We start from the raw sequence: 23249 nt of genomic DNA on the forward strand, positions 1-23249 counted from the left end.
ACCTTATCTTAGGCCTTCCTCTTTTCCTGTTACCTGGTAGCTTCATCCTTAGCATCTTTTTCCCAATATACTCAGCATCCCTCCTCAGCACATGTCCAAACCAATGTAATCTTGCCTCTCTGGCTTTGTCTCCAAACCTTCCAACCTGGGCTGACCCTCTAATATACTTATTCCTAATCCTGTCCACCCTCGTCACACCCAGTGCAAATCTTAACATCTTTAACTCTGCCACATCCAGCTCTAACTCGTGCCTTTTTGTCAATGCCACTGTCTCTAACCCATGTAACATAGCTGGTCTCACTACCCTCTTGTAGACCTTCCCTTTCACTCTTACTGGTACTCATCTGTCACAAATCACTCCTGACACTCTTCTCCACCCACTCCATCCTGCCTGTACTTTCTTCTTCACCTCTCTTCCACACTCGCCATTACTCTGAACTATTGATCCCAAGTATTTAAACTCATCCACTTTAGCCAGCTCTACTCCTTGCATCCTCACCATTCCTCTATCCTCCCTCTCATTCACACACATATATTCTGTCTTAGTCCTGCTGACCTTCATTCCTCTTCTCTCTAGAGCATATCTCCATCTCTCCAGGGTCTCCTCCACCTGTTCCCTACTCTCACTACAGATCACAATGTCATCTGCAAAGATCATAGTCCACAGGGACTCCTGTCTGATCTCGTCTGTGTGTATCTCTGAAATACCCCTTCAGATTGGGTAGTCCCAATCGACCCTGTTCTACTGGAAGAATCAGTTTATCCCACTTGATTCTTGCTGTCTATAAAGTCCTTCAGATCTTTATTAATTGCTATCCACAACTTCTCATTTGGTTGATAAAAAATATGTCTGACCTGTGTATAAGAGTAAAGGGGCTAAAAACATTTTGATTGCTTATAACTTACTATCCATATCCATATAACAAAATTCCATTTTCTCAGTTTTTGTATTATAATTTTTTAGTCTTTTCCCACATATTCGTACCTGCCACACCAGAATCATGTTTAATCCATACTCCTAAATACTTGATTTTATCGTGCCCCCATAAATATGGATATTGCTGAACCAATTCATATGTTGGTACATACTTTACCACTATTGCCTTTGTTTTAGCTTCATTAATTGTGTATCCCAAAAAGATTTGAAACTGTTCTACAACACTGTAATGTCTCTTTCTGGTTTTGTCAGGTATAAAATAATATAATCTGCAAATAGACAGCTTTTCTTGACTACCATACGAATTATATCCTTGAATTTCTGAGTCCCTTATTTTATTTACCAGTGGTTCTAAATATAATGCAAATAACAAAAGGGAAAGAGGACACCCCTGCCTGGTTCCTCTGCTTAAGCAGAAATTATCAGAGAGGACCCCACCCACTTCAATTTTCACCTCTGATCCCTCATATATCCTCCTAATCAGCCTTATAATTTTTTTTCAGGAAATGCAAATGCTTCCATCGCCCTGCTCATAAAGACCCAGCTTAATTTGTCAAATGCTTTCTCTGCATCAAGACTCACCAACAACAATGGTATTTTCATACATTCTGCTTCCATCTGGATCATCAATGTTTTGTTAATGTTGTCAGATGTTTGCTTCTTCTGCACAAAACCACATTGATCCATATCTATCAATTTTGGCTTTGTCATTCTTCTAGCCATAATAGACATTAACACTTTATAATCATGGTTTATTGTTGAAATAGGCCTGTATGAAGCTGTGTCTGATGGATCTTTACCCTCTTTAGGTATTACAGCTATCACTGCTTTCTTCCAGGATGTTGGTACTTCTCCTCTTAAAATACTGTTAAACAAAACCTTCCAGATCTTTATCAGTTTTTCCCTCCTAGCTTCCAAACTTCCACAGGAATACCATCTATTCCTGGGCACTTTCCTGTAGATTGGTTACACATCACAATTTTTATCTCATATCCTCCTATCCTAACCATAAGCAATTGAGTCTCATCTACCTCTATCTTTGGCATATTTAATTCTTCCATAAGCATTTTCTTTTGCATCTTTTCTTGATTTCCATATTTCTTTACTTTATACAGACTTTCATAGAATTTCCAAAATATTTCTAATACCTCTACAGGATCTCTTGTTACCTTCCTTTGTTATAGGATACCTAAGCTTGGTGACAGCCCTTTCTATTTTCTGTTGTCTGAGTCATTGTGCTAAAAGTTTTTGTGCTCTACTGTTGTTATCAAAAAACAGCTGCTTAGCAGTCTTTTAAACTTGTGCATATTATCAAGGTAATCCCTTATTTTCTGCTTAGTATTCTGTAGCTGATCCTCTTCTTCTTCTTTGGGATTCCTCCTATTCTGCAATACTTTAACATTTGTCAGTCCCTCTAAATAATTCTTGTTACAGCTTAACTATAGCTCCCTTTCATTTCCACACATTTTTAAACTCCACCTTAATTTTATCCCACTGTGCATATCAAGACCTTCAATTAAATACTTGTTCCTCTGAAATGTAAATCCTGTCTAGCCTAGCACAGTTTTTATATCTTGAGGAATAATACGTAAATTCACTCTGAATTCCTATTATTGAATTCACATCTTTCATGGCAAATATTTTCATAAATTTCTTCAATAATCTACCCTCCTTTGTTATACTTTCCCTTCTGGGCCCCCAGGCACATATTCACTGTTGCAATTCACATTCCAGTCTCCACCTATAAATTATATTCCTTGTTGAAAATGGATTATTTCTCCCAGAATTTTCTTAAGCTTCATTATAGCAGTTTTAGGTGGAATATAAATACATGCCAATGTAATCCTTCTTCCTTGTCAGTAGCCCCTTTGCATGACAGATCTGCCATTATTATGTTTTTTATCCTCTTCTAAAACTATTGCAGCTCTTCTTGCAATTAATATAAGTACTCCTCTTTGCCTTTGTTCCAGGTATTCCTCTGAATAACCATCCTGAAAAACTTTTTTTAAATCAAATTCACATTTTCAGTTCTTTTTAAGTGTGTCTCCTGTAACAGAACAATTTTCACTCTACATTTTTAATATATTTCACTACTCTTTCTTTTTTGTATTTATCTGTGAGACCATTGACATTTAAAGACATTTCAGAAAGCATCACTGCATTAAAAAGTTATTATTCCCATGTTCTATATATAACACATTTTTTGTTAATTGTCTAGTTCCAGCTTTTGTGTTACATGTATGCACTGTTTGACAGGTTGAACGGTTATACAGTTGTTTCTTGTCATATCCATTTGAGCCTATGTCACATCTTACAAACCTTTTTTGTTTTATTGAAAGCATTCAAACAAAAAACATCCCCCAAATACCCCCCCTAAAACCTATTAACTTAATATTAACACACAAAAATACTTACATCTTCAAATACTGAAGTTTTACCCTCCTAATAAGAGCAAAGGTCCCCAACTTACAGCCACATTTACAGACTTGAGGTAACCTAAAAGAAAGGTTAAACATGCCAAGATGCATGGTGCAGCCTGTGCTTCTACTAAATGCTAATTGGTTTGTCTTTTCTTTACAGCTCTCCAAGCTGGAAAAAAAAACATGAATGTTTTCAGAGAACATTGTCTTCTAGCAAATTTCTCTTCTCAGTTTTTTTCCTTCAGCCAATCACTCTCCTCCAGACTGTAGCCAGTTTCTCTTTATCAGATTGTCTCCATGGAGACACAAGAACCAGGCAGCCAGTTTCTCTTTATCAGATTGTTTCCCTGGAAACATGAAGACCAGCTGCAGAGCTGCTACTGAGCATACATATATTTGCTAAAAAAGTCTCATACGTTTCAATGTTCTTTTTCATTTACTTGCTTACTCTTAAAAAAGTGTTACTAAATCAATCTAAGGTCCTTAGTCCACTCATTTCCCCTTGCAAGAATGAGAAAAAGCACATTCATTTTTCTTTTGTCGTGCTTCTTTGACCTGGCTTTTGTTTCCTTGCATTGCCTACATTTCTTAAAACTGAACAAGAAGAAAGAGAGAAGGGAGAAAGAAAGGGAAAAAAAAAGAATAGCAGCACCTGTTTACAATCCCAATTACACTTAAAAATAACTGAGAAAGCACTTTATAGCATGCAAAGAAAACCATGCACCACAACGGTAGTGCTAGTAAGAAAACAATTCTTTACTTACTGTTAACTTTCTCCTTCCTCTTCCCCTCCCCAAAGCATTTTTTGAACATTAATGACATGAAGTATGGCATATGCTTTAGAGTCCCCCACAAGTCCAATAAATTCTGAAAAACTCCAATATTTCCAGACTTTCTTGTTCTGTCATATTTCACACATATAACTATTGCATTGTCATCCCACATTGTTACTGGTTTTATTCCTGTTCATCCCCATCCCCTGAATCCTGTCTCTGCTTAATTTCTAATGCACTCTTGAGTCTTCTAGTCAACTCTCTTGGTCCCTTCCTTCACTTCATTTCCCATTGAAACATTGGAAAAAAAATTACAGGTACAGTCTCTCTCTGTGGTCTTTATTACCAGAAGAACAAGAAGCAGAATCTCTTTCTGTTTAATAGCTCAGCTCACTTTTTATTGGACAAACTTTTGTAATTCCTCCTTAGCATGTACTTCTTCAAAAATGATTTTGTTCTTCCAGGGAAGAATACTTTGAAGACAGCTGGGTACAGCAGTTTGAATCTCACACCTGCATCTTGACATTCCCTGAATAGTGTAATAAATTTGCTTCTTTTCTTGCTCATGTACAATGAGTAATCATTTTCCACAAACACTCTGCTGTCTCTCACTTTTAGTACTTTGTCCTTCTGTCAGAGTTTTGTCAAAAATCAACTCCTTCTGCTGGTAAGATTGCAGTTTTACTATTAAAGGTCTAGGTTGCTTTCTCATAGCCAGGTCTGGATCATACACACAATGTGCCCTTTCAACAAACAACTGCTGCTTTAGAATACCAGTTCTGTTGCTTATTTGTGCTTTCATAAAATTAAGGTTGTCTGTTCCTTCCAGCTTCTCTGGTATAGATGAAAATCTCAGGTTTTCCCTAGTGCTCTGTCCTATTATTTTTTGAAACATGTCTTTCTGAGCAGTCTCATATTCAGCCAGCCTTTTATTCATTTCGACCTCTGATTTGTGTAGTTATTTTTCACCTCATCTGAGTATTCAATTAAGGCTTCTTCCATTTTTCTAGCCTTTTGTTGTTTGTGTTGATGTACTCAGTCAGTGTTTTGTTTATTTTAACCAGGTTTGTGTGCAATTGTCTTATATCTTCCTAAAGGAATTAATGTCTGAAAGTTGTATTGCTTTTTACTGAACAGCTGCAGAACTTTCCCCAGTCAGTGTTTCTTCCTCGCTTTTTCTAGCTGATTTTTTCCAGGTGCTCTGCATTTCTTTTTTTTTTTTTTTTTCTAGCATCCAGGCAGTATACTCACTAGCCAGTTGCTGAAATTTACCCATAAACAGATGTCTACTGGCCTTCTCTGCTTAGTTTCTGTTTTCACACTGGGAGAGCTAGAATTAAGCTGTTACTCTATATGCAGCCATCTTGGAAGTCCCCTGACAAATTCACATTTCTGTTTGCTCTCTGCATTTTTTGATATAAGTCAATACTTTTCCTTTTTGTCTATGATTGTAGGTAATTTGCATTCCAAGATATTAGGATAGTATAAACATCATGATAAGAAGTTCTTGTTCCCACTTATTATACATGACATTTTTTTGAATGTATATTTCCAACTTTTGTGTTACATGCACAGACTAATGTTTGACAGGCTGACCTTTTATGCAGTTGTTTCTTCTCATCTCACATGGAACCTCTGTCAATTTTTTTCAAGACTTTTTGTTTTAATGAAAACCCTCAAACAAACAAAAAAACTATATACATTTTCAAAACATCCAATCCTCTAGTAACTTAAAACAAATAAACAAAATTGTGTACATCTTCAAAAACTGAAGATTAACCCCTCCATATAGGAATAACTAGCCCAAATTGACAGCTGCACCCACAGGCATTACCTACCCTAAATTTAAAGTTATCCATGCTAAAGCGCATGCTACAGTTGGGGTTCCCAATTACACTGATTGATGGCTGCTGTTTTCTTGTCTCTGTTCCTCTCACAGATATGGAAAACAAGTTCTGTGCTTTTAGAAACAATTAACTTTTAGCCTAAGAAAAAGTGAACTGGCTATCTTTAAATGCTACTAACTTGTACACTGTTCTATTAAATGTATTAAAGTATTATGGCTACTGTGGAGGCTGCTATCTCTTATTCACTTCTTATAATTTCAAACTTTATTTTTCACTGAACTTCTTGCCATTATGGATGCATTTTACATTCCCCTCAGCAAAGAATGCTCAGAACTCTCAGGATTAATTGCTCGCACCTGTAGACAGCTTGTCTCCATGGAAAAATACTCTGCAATGAATCTTTGTCAGTTTCACTCAGAACAGGATGTACAGCTGCCTTCAGCTGCAGACTTGACTCCCAGTGAACATTAGTTAATATATTTGCAGATGTATGGCTTTCATAATTTAGTTTTATTTTTAAAGCTTACTTACTTATAAAAAGCACTTGTTTATATCTTAAATCAAGGACATTAAACTAGACATTCACCCTCATAAAAATAAGAGAAAAGATCTTAATTATACATATAATAAAATCAGTGCACTTTTACAACCTACCCCACCCCAGAAACCCCAGATCACAGTTTAACATTAAACTTAGTTTTGTCCAGCCTTTCCTCTCTTGTTATATTGTAAAGTCTATATTTCTTACAACTAAAAAAGTGCTTGTTTACTTTAATATGTTTAACACACACAACAGTGAAAAGACTCCCCACATTTAAAATATCCCTGCTCGCATACTACACAGAACCACTTTACTATATAACATGCATTTTATATCATGAAATGTTTTCTACAAATACTAATAAAATTGTTTTACTTAAAGTTACTGGTTTCCCCTTTTTGTGTTCCCCTAAACACTAATAACATAAAGTAGGGTATATGCCACTCCCAAGTTTAACAAAATCAACAAAAGTCCAATCTTTTTTGGCTACTTATTTTTGCAAAGCCATATTTCACAAATGTGACCAACTTATTTTAGTGTTGTTGGTCATTTTCCTTTTTTCTCCATCTCCCAACACCAAAATCTGGTTCAATCCTAAGGTACTCCTGATTCTTCTAGTCAACTCCTGTGCTTTTTTCTGTCTCTTAAGCATTTTCTTTTGGGACATTGGAAAATATTTCACTAGCAAAGTCTCTCTATGAACTTTACCATCAGAAGAATGAGAAACAGAGTCCCCTTCTGCTTGCTGGCTCACTTCTTGTTGAATAAACTTTTTTTATTTACTCCTTAGCCAGTTCTTCCTAAAAATGTCTTTAATCTGCCAAGAAAAAATTCTCTAAAGACAGGTGGACACAGCAGCTTGAATCTCACACCTGCCTCTTGATATTCCAAGATTGCTGTGATAAATTTGATTCTCTTCTGCCTGTTGTACTGTAAATAACTAATTTTCACAAACACTCTGCTGTCTCCTATTTTCATTTTTAAACAAGAAACATCTTTATTAAATTATCACATAATTCATTTATATATAACCATAAGTTATGTCCAATTTTTAATATTTTTCCCTTCAGCCACTGTTTTGTCAGGATCAGCTCTTTCTGCTGGTGTGCATCTTTAGTAATATAGTTCTTGGCTGCTTTCTCATGGTCAGGTTTGGAGCATGTCAATGTGCCCTTTCAATTAACAAATACTGCTGTGGAACATTAGTCCAGTTGCTTATTTGTGCTTTGATAAAATTAATACAGTCTGTTTCTTATAGTTTCTCTGCTGCAGCAGAAAATTTCATATGGTGGACAAACCCTTATCAAAACCCTCTCTCAATAAGTCTGCCAAGTATTCAGAACACTATGTCTGGACAATTCCCATCAGTTTCTCCTGCCAGCCTGGTCGACATGGGCATACTGAGACAGTGTGGCAACTGCCTCGTGTTCACTGACAGCCCTCTTCTCCTAGCACATAATTCTTCTACTTGTGAGAAATGCATCTACACCAATAACCTGGAATCGATGCTCTCTCACACAACAATCAGTACTCCTGACAAAGAAGGGATTGCCAGCACAAACACCACACCACACCACCCACATCACATTGCCAAGCACAACATACACCCACCTATGCAGAGGTCCTCAATAAAAACTTATCTAAACAGCAGATACCCTCAAAACACACTCACAAGCATTCCACACACAACACCAAACACATCACACACAGCAGACAACACACCAGTGTCTCACAAACACAGCCCATAAGGCATAACAATAAACCAAACATACTAGTCATTGGCAACTCAATTGTGAGACACACTGATGGATGTCCCCACCCCACCAGGCTCAACAAGGAGAAGGTCATGGTCAGTAGTCTGTCAGGTGCCAGAATCTGCCACATCATGCACTCATGATCCAGTATCTGTCTGCTTGGGATGACATAGTTCACAGTTTTCAATGCTTTGCCAGAGATGGCCTTCACCTGTCACCTTTGGGTTTCTGGATCCTGGCCAAGGCTCTTGCCTCCCCCATTGTGCCTTATTTTAGGATATGACCCAAAGACAAATCTTCCAACATAAAAGATCTGTCAAAAAGCAAATTGAAGGTCATACTGCTTAATGTTAAGAGCCTTAACTTGAAAATGTACTCACTGGAGGCTCTCTTCGCACTGGAAGATGCTGATGTCTGTGCAGTCATGGAAACTTGGTTCAGGGCTACAGAGAACACCCATGCCTTACCAGGCTATACCTCGTTCCACACATGCCGACCCCAAAATGAGGTCAGGAAGACTAAGGGTGGTGGAGTCTCTATCTTCATTAAGGACAGGCACACTTCCATACTGGTTTTCCAGCATGATGCACTGGAGTTACTCCAGGTGCAACTGACAGTCGGCAAGACACTCATCCAAGTTATAGCCAGCTATAGACCCCCCTCCATGACTCAGGACACCCACTCCTCCTACCTGGACCTTCTTGACTCCATCAAGGTACTGCCTAACACCCTGATCCTTGGTGACTTCAACTACCGCACCATAGGCTAGGTGGACTATTCCTGCACTAATGCACTCACTCAATGATTCCTTGACTTCATCAATTCTAAAGCACAAGACCAGCTTGTCTCATCCCCAACAAGGGGAGATAACATTCTGGACTTGATTCTTACCAACATGGGCGACTGCTGCTCCATTCCCATAATATGTTCTTCCTTGGTGAAATCAGATCATTGGTCTGTCTCATTCAAAGTTTCTATGCCACCCAACCCCCTCCCCCCCAGCCGTAACCAGGCTAAAAAACTTCTCAAAAGCTGACTACAACCTCATAAGAGAGGGTATCTGTAGCATTCATTCGCACCAGCACCCACCTCAGAGGATGCAGACAACTATGCTGAACAGTACGCCAATGCAGTATACAAGCACCTGTACAACTGCATGGACTCAGCTATACCCAACAGAACTAAACCCTGCTCCTCAAGGAAACACAGACTTGTCTGGTGGACATCCTATATCAACAGGCTTTATAACAAAAGGAAGAAACTCTTGTCCAGGGGTAAAAAGAAACAAATTGCAAATTGGAAAAGCTCCCTCCTCAGCCTCAACAAGCAAATTAGATCACTACTGAAAACCTCCGAAGCCAATTATGAATTGAAACTAGCCTCCAAAACAAAAGGAAACCACAAAGCCTTCTTCAGTTATATCAGGAACCTCCATGGCAATTCTCAGGTTTGTTCCAAATTAGTACTTAATGGTACCACTTACACTGATCCTGTTGACTTACCCAACCTGCTAGCAGATAGCTTCCATGCAAATTTTACCCCCATCCCTCCAAAGGCCCATTTGACATCCCCAATACTTGTCCTGCACCTCACATCTCCATAGATTGTGTTAAAGGCCCTATCCAAGGCAAAGAATACAGCTTCCATGGGGCATGATAGTATTTCAGGCTGTATTCTGCACCATCTCCAGCAAGACCTAACTTCACCACTGAGCACCCTATTCAACCACAGCCTAAGTACAGGCTTCATTCCATCAGAGTGAAGAACTGCCATTATCATCCCCTTGCACAAAGGTGGTGCTGCTACTGACCCTGGAAACTTTTGCCCCATCAGCTTGAAAAGTCTGATCTGTAAAGCCATGGAGTGTATTATTATGGATCTCATAAACAAGGACATAAGCAATCTCCAAGCAATTGACCCCACCCAGTTTGGATTCATCAAGGGCCGATCTTGCCTGTTGAATCTGGTTGACTTCCTTGAGACTGTCACCAGGCCCTGGATAAGGGAAAGTCAGTACATACAGCTTACCTTGAGTTTGGCCAAGGCCTTTGACACAATCCCCCACTCAGGCATCATTGAAAAGCTAACATAACTTGGTGTAAATCCCTATCTCATCAGGTGGGTGGCCAACTGGCTCACCAATAGGACCCACAAGGTCAAAATAGGCACCATCACCTCCGACAGCAGACCTGTCACTAGTGTTGTCCCCCTACTGTTTGGCATCTAATTCTCAGAGGTCCAGGCAGTGGCAAAAGCCATATGGCTGACGAAATTTGTGGATGACTGTAAGTTGGGTGCTGTCATTGACTCCCCAAATGATGTTAACATACTGCAAGAGGGTCTCACAGCAACAAATGACTGGTGCCAAAATCATGGCCTTAAGTTAAATGCAAAAAAAGTATTATCATGCCATTCAGCAGAAACATGGCCCCTACTGATTGCCACATCAATGGCAACCCCCTAAGCACACAACCTGTGGTGAAAGACCCGGGTACTCAGGTTGACAACAATCTCACATTCGACCATCATGTAGCGGCAGTGATCAGAAAAGCCTTTTACTTGGCTCATCTAATAAGTAAAGGGATTGCATCCAGAAAAAAAGGAGGTTATTACCTCTCTGTACTCCTTTCTCATTAGGGCAATAATTGAAAATAGCACCCCATTTAGTATGTACCTCTCCAAACACCTGCACCAACTGGAAAGGCCACAGAAATACCTCACAAAAAGAATCCATGGCCTCCACCACCTGTCCTATGTGGACAGGCTCAAATCACTATCACTATACTTGGTATCATACAGATTTCTCAGAGGTGATCTGTGTCTCACCTACAAGGCAATATCAGACCCTGCCCTACTACAGATGCTCCATATCTGTAAGTCTAACTCCTCATACAGGTTTGTTTCACAGAGGCTGCCCCGTCTCTGGAATAGACTTCCCATGCATGTCAAACAGAGTACTTCGCTGATCCTGTTCAAGCGCAACCTTGATGAGTGGATGGAAAACCAAAAATTTGTCCCGGGGGTTCCACCTGTGTCCCTCATTAACAGGGGGTGACAGGTGCTGACTGAGGTTTCTTTTTTGTGGATAAACTCTTGGCTAGGCTTGTAAGGGTACCAGGGCCCTTAGCCTAGTAACCTGCTATGAGCCTAGTTTTCTTTGCATGCTCTGTCTCCTAACTGTACTATTTTTTTTTTGAAATGGCTCTTCTTGAGAACCCTTATACTCAGCAACATTTTCTTCATTTTAATCTCTGATTTCTCCAGTTTTGTCAGTTCATAAGAACAGTTAGTTAAAGCTCCTTCCATTTTTCCAGCCTTTTCTTATTTAAGTTGATACATTCCTTCAATGTTTCATTGATTTTAATCACCTCCTAGTACATTTGATTTTTTTCCTCTAAATTACTGGAAGCCATCTCTTGAACCAAAGCTGAAACTTGAACTGATTTTTACTGAACATTGGCAGAATCCTTCCCAGTCAGTGTTTTTCCTTAACCTTTTCTGGTTGATTTTCTTTTGGGTTTTCTAAATTTCTTCATTGCTGGCATCCAGGCAGAATACTTTGTTGCCAGTAACTGAATTTTACCAGAAAAACAATTTGTATGGGGCCACTTTTTCTCAATTTCTGATTTCAGACAGGGATAGCCGAAATTAAGTTGTTGATTGGTGTTCAAACTTGGCCTAACTATGACAGTGCACTGTACCTTATGTATCTCACCTATAGTTCCTGCTATATGACTTACAGATCACATCCAAAACAATGTGGGTGGAAATAAAGGAATTAATAGGATAAAACACAAAACGTAAATATTCTTCCACAACAATAAAATATAACAAGCCTCTCCTACCAGAAGAGCAGAAAAACGTCTTCACTGCCAGCGTACAAGAAATCACTAATTCTTTTAACCCTTTATTCTATCTCAAAACAACCCTCCAAACTTTTCTCAACCATCACAGTATCCATTAGCTGAACATGGAGCAGTATTACATTTTTGAGTGATCTCAGTAAAATAAATTATCACACTCCTGAAAAATCTTAAAACTTCTCCTCCAAGGTCACCCACTTACATCACACCTTCCTAAAAAAGAGCAGCAGATAAAATTACCAAACACTTAACCTACATTTATAACATCTTCCTCATAAAAGGAATAGCACCTACAGCCTTAAAACACTACATTGCAATTCCCTTGCCTAGAATACCTGCTCTGAAGGATCTGTGCAAAGAGCAATACTGCACTTGTGAGGATGTGGCATATGTTATAAAGTGCCCATATGGATTGCATTATTTTGGTGAAACAAAAGGGACTTTTGCAACTAAGTTAAAAGCACTCTGTAGGAATATTTTTAAACAAAAATGCAGCGTCCCCTAGTGATATATATATTTTTTTACAGTTCCATGATAGGGACCTTGCAGGTATTAAAGCTAGTGCTTTATATTATTATAAGTATGTGGAATGTATAATGAAGGATGTGAAATTATTACTTAGAAGGACATAGTTTTCATATTGCAATATACTACAGTGCATCCCTATGGTTTTTAGTAAAGAAATGAACTAGAAGACAGTGATTAATTGATATAGCACTGTCATAATTTAATTAGTTAATTGGGTGAGGACTGTTGGTTTTATAATATGATATACATGTTTATTTGTGTGAAGACAGTTATACAGTGGCACTAAAAGGGCAATAACAATTTTTTTATTTTTATTTGAGGTGTGTTGTCATGTTTTATATGTGGTTTGTGATACCTGACTATTCAGTTCAACAAAAAGAAGTGGAATAACTTAAAATTCTGATAGTTACTTGAATGTCTAAACTATGCATTGGTCTTGTGTTTACTCTTAATTGTACACCATATGTTTATGTGTGGCTGTGCCCACATAAAGTACATCAGCTGCCAGACTGAGCTGGGTAGACTACATGCACAGTGTTACAATTAAAGCGTTGTTTAAAACCTAGGTGCCTATTTACACAAAAGCCGCGGTGGTACAGTGGTAGCATTGTTGCCTCACAGCAAGAGGTTCTCCTGTTCAATTCACGTCTGGACTGCCTTCTGTGTGGAGTCTGCATGTATATCATCCCCACAGTCGAGTGGCCTCCGAAAGACATGCGTGGATGGGCGTGCCTTCGCTGATGGTTAGGCATCGGGCTGGCAACTCGGCACCATAAAAAAATCTACTGCCAATCATTAGCGGACTGGAGTTCCGCTGTGGCGACCCCTAACCGGGAAAAGCCAAAAAGACAAATAACAACAGGGCTAAGTTCCTTTCGGTTTATTAGAGTTCTTTTCTACTGTCTGTCCTTTTGTACTTTTTTCTTCCCATGATTTTAAATTTGTATTCCTCTTTTAAACAAACTTTGTATCTCTTCCAATTAGTGTTCCTCTTGTTAAACTTTTATACTTGTCCAGCCCTGTTGGCCATTTTCTTAACTCCTTGGAAAATTTTCTATAGACTGATTATGGGAATGTCAGCTGAAAATTCAAACTAGAAGGCTGTATTAAGTCTGGCATATTCTGCTTGTTTGGTGTAATGGGATGCTTCATTCAGTTTGATTATCAGAGCATATGCAATGTTACTGCTTACCACCTCCTCCCTAAAAATTGTATCAATTGCAAGGGCTTCATAACTTCTATCAACAAAAATACTTCTTAAAGTCCCCAATTCCTTGAGAAACAGAAGTTCATCAGAAGTTAGCAAGTTATTTTGATAGCCTGATCCCTAATTCACATCAAAAAAGTAGAAAGACTAGCATACAGTGGCACCAAATAAATACTTTATTAAAAGTATTCTTAACAAAAAAAATGGTTTTGGCTGTATAGTTACATAGCCTTCATCAGTGTGAATATCAGCAAATTAAGAAATACTTTAAATGCATAATTCAGAGGACGTGATCAATTAAAAATGCTCATTAAGCCCTCGTTTAAAGAGACCTCCCAGTTTAACAATCCATTTTTTCTCCATAGTGTTTAACAAATCATGCCAACCCAATTTATTATTTCTGGGTCTCATGATTTTATCAATGATGGTGAAATTAAATATGGCATTTTTATGTATCAGGGTGTGCTTATAAAGGGCATTAGTTTCTTTTTGGTGTTTGATCTTGCTAAGATGTTCAGATATTCTGAATTTAAGGGGTCTGGAAGTTTGCCCTATATAGAATGCTGAACAGTTGCAACTAGCTAGGTAAATCACCCAATCAGAAGTGCATTTAGCAAAAAATTGAATGTCATAGACTTGAGGGGTATTTTGGCTGCTGAAGCTTTAAGTTTTTAATATCCTGGGGCAGTGAATGCAATGGCCACAAGGGTGCCAACCAGTTAAGGGGTCAACTAACAAAGTAACTTGGGTTGCCCATGTTTGAAATGGTTAAAAAAATGCAGCAAGATTTTTACCTTTCCTGAATGAAAAAAGACATCTATCACCCAACATCTCATTCAGTCTGGTTTCACATGTCAAGATGTTCCAGTGATGTTGTACAATATTCATTAGTACCTTGGTGTTGCGTCCATAAGTGGTTATTAATCTGGGGGGCCCACCACCTCTATCACCCTTTTCTTTGTAAAGAAGAAGGTTTCCATGCTCCATATTATCTACCACATGTTTTGTATGTAAGACTTGACCTATTTTGTAACCTCTGTCCCTAAATCTAAGAACTAAATCATCCCTAAAGTGTATATAGGTGTTTCTATCGGAACAAATGCGTTTCATTCCCATGAACTGAGATTTGGGGATGTTCTTACAGATATGGGGTGGATGAAAGCTGGTGGCATGGAGAAGCAAATTATTTTCAGGAAATTTCCGATAGACTTCAGTGGTCAACCTGTGGTCAGGTGCTCTGGAGACCAAAACATCCAAAAAAAATTTTGTTTTTGTCATAGTTGAATGTGAATTCACTTCCCCATTTGTTCTCATTTAAATATGTAATGAATTCCAAAAGGTATTCCGCATTCGATCTCCACACCAACCAGCAATCATCCAGATATCTCCTCCAGATGTCCATTTATTCTATGTATAAGTTATGGGAGTTATCATAAATAATTTGTTTTTCAATATAAGCCATAAACAAGTCAGCATATATTGGTGCAAAAGATGCTCCCATAGCTGTACCCTTGGTCTGTAAGAAGCATTTGTCCCAATAGAAAAAGATGTTCTTCGTGAGCACATGTTCAGTGAGACACAGTAGCAGTGTATTGAAACCTGGTTTGTACATTTCTGTTTTATTTAACCAATATTCTAAGGCTTCTAACCCTGCCCATTGTGGAATATTGGTATAAAGAGATGTGACATCTAATGTACATATCAACCAATCTGGTTCTAATTGTGCTCAGAAATAATCTGAAGAAATTATGTAGTGTCTCTGATACGTGCTCTAACACATTTGAGAAGTGGTTGCAAGTATTTAGTAAGGAAAAGGGACAGAGGTTCAGTGAGTGAATTCCTGCCAGAGACAATAGGTCTACCAGGGTTTTTTTTTGGGTCTTTATGTATTTTAGGCAGAAAATATACGTATTGTGGACATGGGCTGATTATGGTCAATTGCGTTTTGGTGTTACTGCTAATAATACCCTCTTCTACTGCTAAAGAAAGGAAATCATCAATTTGTTTAAAGAAGGGGGTGGGGTCGATACTAAGATGAGTATAATATCGTACATCGGACAGCTGTCTATTAGCTTCCTTGTCATACTGATGCCAATCTTGTACAACTACAGCCCCTCCCTAGTCAGGCCCCTATGATAACTAACTCATGGTTATTGGCTAACTTGATGATATTATCCATAGATGTTTTGGATATATTGTTCGCCGAGGGACTATGGTTCCTAAACTGAAAATGAAGATCCTTTATAATAGCATTTTGAAATAAGGACAGGAATCAGAATTCATAGGGGGTATAAAGGAAGACTTATGATATTTAAAGTCATCAGTGATCTTTGAGGTTGTCCGTTCCTGAAAAAAATAATTTAAGATTAAGATTCCTGCAAAAAGAAAGTATGTCATTAACAAACTTTTCTTCAGAAACAAAAAAAACAGGTATGAATGATAGTCCTTTATTCAGAGTTTCAACATCTGAGGCAGTGAGGGTATGTGTAGAAATATTAGTTATATTCACATTTGTTCCTTGTGTACAAACATTTGGAGCAAAGTTTCCATATTGTCTACTTCCACGGTGTTTCCTGCCCCCCCCAGGTTTAAATCCTGTAGGGCAGTAGAATTCCTCCTTTTCATAGCGGGGGAGGTAATGGCACCAACTAAATCAGTCTCTAAACCAGAGGATGATTCATCGCCTGATGTATCTGTGTTATGTATGGAGCCCTTTTTTAAAATAGATTTAGTGTGTTTCCTTTTAAATGGTGTCCTACTGCATTGTGTAAATTGAACATGTTTGTCCTTACCAATGTTAAAAGGGTCCCCTTTATCATAGTCACCTAAATCCCTCAGGAACTTCTTTTTCTTTTGTTCCTTGAGCTGGATTTCCAGAGTAATCAGTTCTTTACCAAGATTCTTAAGACTACTATAATATGTGGGTTGCCCTTCATACTTTTTGGCCATATCACATAACTGGGTGATGGATTCAATCTCTTTGTCTATGATGTTATTGTGGTGATTAGCTAGTATCTCAACAAATTTCAGAGAAGCCTGCTGTTGCACTTCACCCCACTGTTTCATTAAAATGTCATCAGAGTTACTGACCAGTGGTCGTGTGTGAATACGTAAACCCCGTGGTGTTATGCCTTTGGTTAAATAATCCCAAAAAAGCTTGTAGTGCCAAACATTATTGCGTAATAGATGCATATGTTTATTCAAATTAAAAAAATTGCCTCACAACTTTCAACATTGGGGCCAGCATCAGTGCCATCCACCATCTCTCCAAGCATCCCTAGTCCAAAGACTGTTAAGTCATCCCTGTCAGAAGCACAGCCCTTTAATAAATTGTCCAATTCCATAGTGTATTAAGAAAGGTATAATAAAATATTGACTAAATGGGCCCAGGATCAGTAGTAGACTCCAAAATGTTTGAAAAACAGAACCCAAAGGTCCTTGAAATGTTAATAAACAAAGTAGCCACTGTGTTATTATAGCTGAAAACAATGTATCTTTTTATGTATAGAAAGACCCTGGCCGATTCATACATGGATCAATAAGCACTAGGCCCAGAGTAATATGGTGACAAAGATATCAATAGGGTGTAATACAACCCATAATACTGTATCATATAAAATAATAGGCCATAAGCCGATCATTGTGTGAACCAAAAAGCCCAAGGTCTATAGAAAGAACATCCCAAATCCAAATATAATATTGTACAAATTGTTTCCAGAATCAATAGTCAGCAGTGACTAGTATAGGGATGAAAATAGGACCATCAATAGGAAATGAATGAAGGGACCCACTAATGCTGCGAATCCAAAGTTGAAAGTCACAGAGATAGGCTAAAAATTAACAGTAATGTAGGCAAATACAAGCTTTTCAAGAGAGGACCATAAGGAGCTTAGCTTATATGTTGATATTAATCAACATTCGTGAAGTGTAATCATAAACATGAAATATAATTATGTCTAAATGAAAGACAAAAAAGTGCATAATCCTCTAGATCCAGTAATCTATGCATAACTGTAAGGATGAAACCAACTCATTGGTATATCCAACCAAAAGACTAGAATCCCTGAATACATCAAGTAAATAAGCCAATGCTTACAGAACTTATGACATAAACAGTGTCTGTAAAAAATGAAAAAAATGAAGTATCTAACTAATCTAATAGGGTGGAATTATGTAATAGTCAATAAACCACAAAAATATTCAAAAGTACAGGATATTAAACAAAATCCGTTATTGCAAAAAACTATAGCAGCCTGTGATCGATTAGGCCCTGCACATTAGAAAACCTATTTCCAAATGAGTCAAATCCCCCAATCTATAAAATGCCCTGTTGACCACACTTGTTTCTTCCGATACAAATTCTTGTTGTAGTAAATAAAGTTACCAAACTGAAGGCATAGATCGAAAAGGCGAATAATTCTATAGATCCAAAGATATATTTATGTCCACACTCGCATGTTTAAGATGGAATCACAAACACAGTCTGCCTTAGTTACATCGCTCATGCTGAGCTACTGTTTGAATATACTAGCCCCATTAGTAGTGTAAGAAATGTAAAAAAATCATTGCTCTTGTCCTGATCCGATGAAAAAGTCTTCCAAGAATAGTGGGTCCAAAGGATGACACCAACAGTTATGCACACAACCACCAAAAGGAAACAAATAAATTAGTTACCAAAAATCCAGTAATGTCGTTTCCACTAAAAGAAACCAAAAGTCAAAGCGGAAATGTTACCAGAAAGTTAGCGTGTCCCAAAAAACGCGTAGAAGCCCAGGAATATGTTCCCAATATGTTCAAGCTGATATAATCCAACATGGAATAGCCGTAGCCAGATGGAAATGAATATTTCTTAGAAAGAAGATATAGGTGAAATGACCCAAACATACCGCAAAACGCCACAGAATGGGGAAACCATTCAAATGTTATTTATTGGTAAATAGAATCCAACTCCTTCAGCTTATGGAGAAAATGGTATAATATTCCAATCAGAGTCCCCAGGAGAGCAGGTAAGACCACAAGAGTTACATCCTCAAATCAGTGGGTGCCACAGGCCAACCGCAGAGAAAAGCAGGGAACTGAAACAACAGAAAATTCTGTGAGTACGGCAGCTGCACGTCTCAATAAAGATAAATGCACATCAAAAAAGTAGAAAGGCCAGCATACAGTGGCACCAAATAAATGCTTTATTAAAAGTATTCTTAACAAAAAAAACAAAACGGTTTCTGCTGTATAGTTACATAGCCTTCATCATTGTGAATATCAGGAAATTAAGAAGTACTTTAAATACATACTTCAGAGGTCATGTGATCAATTCAAAATGCTCATTAAGCCCTGGTTTAAAGAGACCTTCCAGTTTAACAATCCATTTTTTCTCCATAGTGTTTAACAAATTATGCCAACCCAATTTATTATTTCTGGGTCTCATGATTTTATCAATGATGGTGAAATTAAATATGGCATTTTTATGTATCAGGGTATGCTTATAAAGGGCATTAGTTTCTTCATGGCTAAAACACTAATACTACACCCCTGCTTGCATCTATACTGCTATTGTGAGGCACCCTATATTGTACCCTTAAGATTCCATAAGACTTCAGGATATCCCATAAATAACTTAGTCTTTGGTAATTCCATTGTATGGTACACACACACACACACAGTATTCACCAAACTGCCGAAGGATAGGCTGACAGCTGCCTGTCTCATGTAAGGATTAGGGAAGTCACTAGAGCCCTTAGGTCCCAGTACCACTCTGTTACAATTGCAAAATGAGATCCTATTACAACCTTGAAGTTGCCATGTGGAGTTGAACAGTTTTAGGTATTTCCCTCATATATATCAGATGCAGGGTGATATTGCTGAGTTCATATCTTTGAAGAGAGCAATGCCCTGGCATTGAGTTGCATTCTACTTTCACTAAAAATGATGCCTAAGTTCAAGGATCAAATAATGTCCTTCAGTAATTGGAAAAGTAAATTGGTGTCATTTTAGGGTTCAGTGAGAGTGGTAGCATTACACTGGAACCATGTTTCTGTATGCATGTCCTATTCCAGAACAAAATACCTATCATGTATTCAGATCCACCAGCAACTGTAGGGGAGTGTTTGTAGTTATTCCTCACATCAGTCTCTCTTACCAGATTCCCTATGCTATGAACCTAGAAATGATTCAGATCATAGCAGCACTCAATAAAATGGATTCTCACAATATATCCAGTTATACAGCATTCATCGATGGCTCCTTCAAAACATTCAGACTATCTTAATCAATTATAAAAGTTAAAAATCAAATCAAATACCTTTCTTAAAGGTTACTTCAACTATCCACACAAAAATTGGCTGACTTAGTCTACTCACAACAAATATACACTTAATCAAACTGTCTACTTGCCCACCACGTGTCAGTCTTCTAGATCTAATGTAACCTTCCTTACTTTTCCCTCCCTAGTCATACTTGAAAATCTTACTGTGACATTCTCACTGTAAACATGCTAACTCCTGTAATTTCAAGAATTACTCTAAACCCAAGTATTAAATTTACCAAGCTTATTGATGATAATACATGGTGTATCTGCCAGCAAACCTTGTATCTCAGGCAGTTGTCTCATCCTCTGCATTTTCCCTCTTAGATATATTGAGGCATCCATACGCCATCTGATGCAAGTAAAATGGCAATTTTAAAACTAAACCCAGACGTTGGACTCCCACAGTGTTTTACAACAAAAAGAAAAGGTCCCTGCCCATCTATAAAAGATCTCCAATTCATCATTACAAAAGGGATTTGAAATTAATATATCTAAATCTTGCCATTAAGAAATGCAAGGCTAATTTAAGGATGAAAACAATTCACAAGGCAACCATAAGGTCCTTTTCAGCTATATTAGCAAGCATAGTGACTAACAGTTCTGTACTGAACTGAATTCTTATACTACTTCCTTTTCTGAACCTTGGGATATTGCTAATATTCTCGTGGACAAATTGTCTTTCAATTTTCCCCACCCACCTTCCTCTCTGCCCTCCATTCACTCATTAAATCTGCTCCCAAAATCACTGTTGGCCAGACTAGGACACTTTCCAAATTCAGCTACCAGTTCTTTGGGTCTTGACAATATTCCCAGATAGCTACTTAAGTGTCAAGCCCCACTTAGCAAAACTCCTCCACCAGCTCTTCATTCTGGGTCTCCTCACTGACTACATCCCCACGGTTTAGAGAACTGCAGTGTTTGGTATTATAGGAGTTATATCCCCGGATGGGTCCACTTTGTAATTTCGAAATACTGAAATCCTGAATTTCAGTATTCCAAAACCACAAAGCCGAAAACCCAACCAAAACTCACAAACTCGAAAACTCGAAAACACACAACCACGAAATTCAAAATCCCGCACTCACACTACACACATAGCACACACAAAACTCCCCCCCCCACAATCAAACTAATATAAACTACATATAAGCAGGGGGGCAAGCCCCCCTGCACCCCATGTGGGGGGCTTTGCCCCCACACCCCCCTACTTATATATTCTAACTCCAAGATCGCACAAACAGTAACACAAACAAAACTCACACACATCTTACAGTCACTCAAACACACACAACAGTCACAACACACACTTACACACACTAAACCCCTGACCAACATACTAACACACACAAACTTACCAAAATAAAACCTAAACATCCACATTCTGGACCACCGGAAGCAGAAATTCAAAATATCGGTACTTCGATATTTTGAATTTCACACTTCTGCCGATTTCGGAAATGTGAGCGTTCGACTTTGAAAGTTCGAAATACTGAAATTCGGGATTTCAGTATTTCAAAATTACAAAGTGGACCCTGCTGGATACACACCACAGATATCTGCCCAACCTAACTGAGTTGTTTGAAAGGTTTACTATGGCCACGAATATAGGGCATACACTGTACAATGCATACTACCTACCTGGACCATGCCAAGGTCTTTGATACTATCCCCCATTTTGGGATTATTGAAAAACTCTTCTAACTCAGCAGTAATATATATACTTTGCTAGGTAGGTGAGTGGCTGTCTTATAATATTCATACTGTTAAGGGCAGGGGTATTTATTCTAGAAAGAATGATGTCATCAGTGGTTTCCCAAAGGCACTGTCTTTGGTTCCTCCTATTTGGAATATATTTTCTGAGGTGAAAGATGATACCAAGTCACTATGATTAATGAAATTTGCTGATTATTTTAAAGTGTGTGCGATTATGAAATCCCATTCTGATGTTTAAATTTTCAGCAAGGGCTGGACAAACAAATGCTTGTTTTGTTAATTATGAGCTTTTCCCCAACTCTAAGAAATGCAGTAATTTTGTTTTGGCAAATTCAGCATCACTCCTGCATACCACATAGTTAGCTTTCAACTTAAATTTGATTCAGTCATAACAAACTTGGGTACTTATATTGATAAGAAACTTTCCTTTTGAGCACCACATCTCTGTCATAATTAAAAACAAAATATTCTACCTTGCACAACTTATTCTCTGAGGTTTCTATTTATGGTCCAGAGAACTTATGGTCCTGCTTTATTCCTCCATTATTAGGCCCATTCTTGAATGTGATGCCTCATCTGATAGACCTTGTTAAGCATCTAAACCAACTCATAAGCAAAATCTAAGCTGCTCTGATACACTAAAAGCTCTATGCCAGTACTTAGTCTCTTCAGCTCCTAAAGAGCTCTCTGGTTTTAGACAGAACTGCTGGTAAAGCAAACACCCTCCATTAGAGACCTATAACTCAGCATTACTACTAGCTGGCATGACAGGTATTGAACACAATATGTCCCCTATTCATAGAATATGTTCCCTTTAAATATTATATAGATTATTTCCCTGATGGCCTTTAATTCACTATTGATCATTTGCTGTGCGATCAAACGTTTCACCTGGGATATATAGGAATAATATGGGAGACAATCTCTCATCAATATTGAGTTGATGTGACTAAGCTTCTCAATAGTCTCCTTGACTATATATTTAGTACATATGACCCTATAAAATTACAAATGTGTCTGGTACAAATAAAGGACATATGCCATTCAAGTGATATAACATTGCATTTTTGTACCAATGATTCAGTTTGTATGGCAATGTGTAATGTTTCTAATATTTCTAATAGAAATCATATTGTCCAGAGTAAGTTATATTACTGAATTTGAAAGTGTAATTTGCCAGAAAATATTTGGAAGAGAGTTTTTTGACTGAAGTAAAGTAAATAGTTTTATTTATTTATTTTTTAATTTATTTATTTAATTTATTTATGTTTATGTTCTTCTTTTCTAATCTTCTATTTTACTTCCCCTTTCTTCTCATTTACCTCTAACATTTCATTTCTTTTATAATTGTGTATTATCTGT

The sequence above is a fragment of the Protopterus annectens genome, chromosome 14.part0 (genome assembly GCF_019279795.1).
Source record: "Protopterus annectens isolate FY-2018-M chromosome 14.part0, PAN1.0, whole genome shotgun sequence".
In the NCBI taxonomy this organism is placed as follows: Eukaryota; Metazoa; Chordata; order Ceratodontiformes; family Protopteridae; genus Protopterus; species Protopterus annectens.